The following is a 5548-nucleotide window of genomic DNA, read 5'->3' on the forward strand; positions in this document are numbered from 1 at the left end:
AGAAAGGATTGTAAGCAGGGCACTCCTGGAAATAAAGTTTTTTTCTAAGAATAATCTCAACAGAATGCCCCTTCCTTCTGGACTATGCAGAAAGTGTAGCAAAGGCAGGCATTGAACTAATGAGTGTAGATCAACAAGGGGCAGACAAGGTAACCCTTTGTTAATCAGGAAATGCCTTGGGGAGACTCTGGCATGTCCCCATGTCAAATTCCATTCAGTCCTTTCCTGTCCTGGTGGAGGAAACTCCTTCCCAGAGCTATTAAAGAACCTAATTCCTATGTAAGAAACCATACTGCTCTGGATGCTAGCACAGCTACAAAAGAGAGAACAAAAATAGTTCAGGCAAAACCATAAAGCAAGTATTTTGGCAAACTTTTACAAAGTGAACAAAGTGCAAATTTAAAAATACAAATAAATGATATTGTTACTGAAGGTCTTGTAGACACAGGTGTGCATGTAACAATAATTACACCAGAATCTTGGCCTCTTCAGAAGGTATAGATTCAGCTGTCAGGGACTAGAACGTTATCTCATGTAAAACAGAGTGTGAGATGGGTCAAATATATAGGGCCAGAAGGACAGAGGAGAAAATTAAAGGCTATATTGCTAATATAGCAATGAACTCATGAGGACTTGTTTTGTTACAGCAATGGATTAACCAGATTAACATTTCTCCAATCTCAGAAACAAATAATAAATTAACATATGTTTCTGAGAAAATTATTAGAAGGTATTATAAAGAACAGTCACCAACTATTCAGGTTGTACAAGAACAGGACACAATAGCTGCTGATCTTTCAAAGGCACCAATAGCTCTACCATTAAAATGGTTGATGGACAAACCTATATGGGTAGAATAATGGACTTTAACACCAGAGAAATTACAGGCCTTAGAACAGCTGGTACAGAAAGTGCTAAAATGTTCAGCATATTGAAGAATCAACCAGCCCTTGGAATTCTCCTGTATTTGTTATTAAAAATCTGGAAAATGGAACCTCCCCTGGGTCCCACCCCTGGGCACCATCCTGGGAGGACCTGCCCAACTTGACCCTGTGGGAAGGCTCCCCTTTCCCAAGACTGCAGGCAGAAACTGCAGTCTCCACACCCTGCCCCCACTTGCCCATTTGCCTGAGACTGCAGCCACTTCTTGAGACTCAGAGACCAGCCCCCAGCTCCCATCCACCCTGGAACTCCCATCTGGACCAGAGGTGAGTGCCTGGGGTTATAGTCAGAGAGGCAACCGCCCCTGGGTCCCACCCCAGGGGCACCATCCTGGGAAGACCTGCCCAACTTGGCCCCAGTTTCCGGCCAATCAGCTGGCCCTGTGGGAAGGATGCACTTTCCCAAGACTGCAGGCAGACCCTATAGTCTCCACACCCTGCCCCCACACCCACTTGCCCGAAACCCCAGCCACTTCCTGGGACTCAGAGACAAGCCCCCAGCTCTCATCCGCCCAGGAACTCCCATCTGGACAAGAGAGAGACCCTCTGGTGGACACTACAACCTAAACACCTTGCCCCCACACCCATCTGCTGGAGAACACAGCCACTTCCAGAGACTTAGAGACCAGTGTCCAGCATTCCATCGTGCCCTGGGTCTCCCAACTGGACCAGAAAGCCCCCAGCTCCCATCCGCCCTGGAACTCCCATCTGCACCAGAGCTTCCATCCTGTCCTGGAACTCCCATTTGGAAAAGAGGAGCTCCCATCTGGACAAGATAAGGAGACCCCAGGGACTTCTTGAGACTCAGAGTCCAGCCCCCAGCTCCGATCAGGCCAGCACTATCATCTGGACCAGAGCTCCCATCCGGCCCAGAGCTTCCACCTGGACAAGACAGAGGCTCCCTAAATCTGTCAGCTCTGTCTGGACCAAGTACACTGATAAGACAAAGAACGAACCCACAAGGAGATGGGCAGATGCCAAGGCAGAAGTACATACAACAAAATAAAGAGCAATACAGCATCACCAGAACCTAGCCCTTCTCCAACAGCTAGACCTGAACACCATGGAATGGAAGAAGAAGAAGACGACCTTATAAGTAACATCATGAAGAGGCTAGAGCCTTATATAGAAGAAATAAAAAATAAAGTAGAGGAACAGACAAACAAAAAATGGGAAGACTGTTATATAAAACTAGAGGAAAGGACAATTAAAGCAGAAGAAAACAATAAGTCTCTGAAAGAAAATCATGAAAAAGCAAGGGAAACAATACAAGACCTGAAGAGGGAAATAGAAAAATGAAGACACTAGCAGAAGGAATGCTGGAAATAGAAAATCTGAGTAAACAAACAGGAACTTTAGATAACCAACAGTTTTATATATATAACCAACAGAATGCAAGAGATGGAAGAGAGGATCTCTGGTGTTGAAGATATGTTAGTACAAATAGATTCATCAGTCAAAGAAAACACTAAAACCAACAAAGTCATGACCCAAAATGTCCAAGAAATTTGGGACACCATGAAAAGACCAAACCTATGAATAATAGAGATAGAGGAAGGAGAAGAATACCAAATCAAAGGCACAGAAAATATATTTAACAAGATCATAGAAAACTTTCCCACCTTAAAGAACAAAATGCCTATGAAGATACAAGAAGCCTATAGAACACCAAACAAACTAGACCCCCCAAAAAAGCCCCCTCGCCACATAATAATTAAACAACTAAACGTACAGAATAAAGAAAGAATATTGAGGACAGCAAAGAAAAAGGCCAAGTGACTTATAAAGGCAAACCCAACAGAATAACACCTGATTTCTCAATGGAGACTTTGAAAGCCAGAAGGTCCTGGAGAGATATAATGCAGACACTAAGAGACCATGGATGCCAGCCTAAACTAATATACCCAGCAAAACTTTCAATCACCATAGATGGAGTGAACAAGACATTCCAAGACAAAACCAGATTTAAACAATACTTATTCACAAACCCAGCCTTACAGAAAGCACTAGAAGGAAAATTCCAACCTAAGGAAGTCAGATACACCCATGAAAACACAGGCAATAGATAACACCACAGCAGTAAACCCCAATGAAGAGAAGTACACACACACTACCACCAAAAAATAAAAATAATAACAGGAATGAACAATCACTGGTCATTAATATCCCTTAATATCAACGGACTTAATTCACCTATAAAAAGACACGGACTAACAGAATGGATATGAAAACAGGACCCATTTTTCTGCTGCATACAAGAAACACACCTCAAATTCAAAGATAGACACTACCTAAGAATAAAAGGCTGGGAAAAGACTTTCTAATCAAATGGTCTTAAGAAGCAAGCTGGAGTAGCTATCCTAATATCCAGCAAAATACACTTCAAACGAAAATCAATCAAAAGAGATGATGAAGGACATTACATACTCATCACAGGAAAGATCCACCAAGATGAAGTTTCAATTCTGAACACTTATGCCCCAAACAAAGGGTACCCACATATGTAAAAGAAACATTACTAAAGCTTAAATCCCATATAAAACCCCACACATTAATAGTGGGAGACTTCAACACCCCACTTTCACCTCTGGACAGATCTGCCAAATTGAAACTTAACAGAGACATAATGGACTTAACTGATGTTATGACTCAAATGGACTTAATTGATATCTACAGAACATTCCACCCAAACAAAAAAGAATATACCTTCTTCTCAGCACCCCATGCAACCTTCTCTAAAATCGACCACATACTTGGCCACAAAGCAAATCTCAACAGATACAAAACAATTGGAATAACCTCCTGTGTTCTATCAGACAACCATGGTTTAAAGTTAAATTACAACAACAAAAAAAGCTACAGAAATCCTACAATCTCATGGAAACTGAAGAATGCTCAACTGAATCACCAATGGGCTAAGGAAGAAATAAAGAAATTAAAGACTTCCTAGAGATCAATGAATACAAATACACCACTTACCCAAACTTATGGGACACTATGAAAGCAGTGCTAAGAGGGAAATTCATAGCACTAAATGCCCACATAAAGAAGCTGGAGAAATCTCATACTAATGACTTGACAGCAAACCTGAAAGCCCTTGAGCAGGAAGAAGCAAAGTCTCCCAGGAAGAACAGACGCCAGGAAATTATCAAATTGAGAGCTGAAATCAATAAAATAGAAATAAAGAGAACAATACAGAGGATTAATGAAACAAAAGATTTGGTTCTTTGAGAAGATCAACAAGATAGACAAGCCCTTATCCAAACTAACCAAAAGACAGAGAGAGAGCATCCAAATTAACAAAATCAGAAATGAAAAGGGGGACATAACAACAGACAATGAGGAAATCCAGAGAATCATCAGGGCATACTTCAAAAACCTCTACTCCACAAAACCGGAAAATCTAAAAGAAATGGATAATTTTCTGGATAGGTACCACATACCTAAGTTAAATCAAGACCAGATAAAGCATTTAAATAGTTCAATAACCCCCAAGGAAATAGAATCAGTCATTAAAAGTCTCCCAACCAAAAAAAGCCCTGGACCAGATGGTTTCAGTGCAGAATTCTACCAGATCTTCAAAGAAGACTTAATACCAATACTCTTTAAATTGTTCCACACAAAGGAAACAGAAAGAACCTTACCAAACTCCTTCTATGAGACTACAATTACCCTGATTCCTAAACCAAACAAAGATGCAACAAAGAAAGAGAACTACAGACCGATCTCCCTCATGAACATTGATGCAAAAATACTCAATAAAATACTGGCAAACAGACTCCAAGAACACATCAAAACAAGTATCCACCATGATCAAGTAGGCTTCATCCCAGCGATGCAAGGGTGGTTCAACATACGAAAGTCCATCTATGTAATACACCATATAAACAAACTCAAAGAAAAAAACCACATGATCATCTCACTAGATGCAGAAAAGGCATTTGACAAAATCCAACACCCCTTCATGATAAAGGTCTTGGAGTGATCAGGAATACAGGGAACATACCTAAACATAATAAAGGCAATTTACTGCAAGCCAACAGCCAACATCAAATTAAATGTAGAGAAACTCAAAGCAATACCACTAAAATCAGGAACAAGGGAAGGCTGTCCCCTCTCCCCATACTTATTCAATATAGTACTTGAAGTTCTAACCAGAGACATAAGACAACATAAGGAGATTAAGGGGATACAAATTGGAAAGGAAGAAGTCAAGCTTTCCCTATTTGCAGATGACATGATAGTATATATGAGTGACCCCAAAAATTCAACCAAGGAACTGATACGGCTAATAAAAACCTTCAGCAACATAGCAGGATACAAAAAAATCAGTAGCCCTCCTATATACAATAGACAAACAGGCTGAGAAGGAAATCAGAGATACATCACCATTTACAATAGCCACGAATGATATAAAATACCTTGGGGTTACTCTAACTAAGCATGCGAAGGACCTACATGACAAGAACTTTAAGTCCCTGAAAAAAGAAATTGAAGATGTAAGAAAATGGAAAGACCTCCCATGCTCATGGATAGGCAGGATTAACATAGTAAAAATGGCGATCTTACCAAAGGCAATCTACACATTCAATGCAATCCCCATCAAA

This window comes from Onychomys torridus, chromosome X, assembly GCF_903995425.1.
Source record: "Onychomys torridus chromosome X, mOncTor1.1, whole genome shotgun sequence".
NCBI lineage: Eukaryota > Metazoa > Chordata > Mammalia > Rodentia > Cricetidae > Onychomys > Onychomys torridus.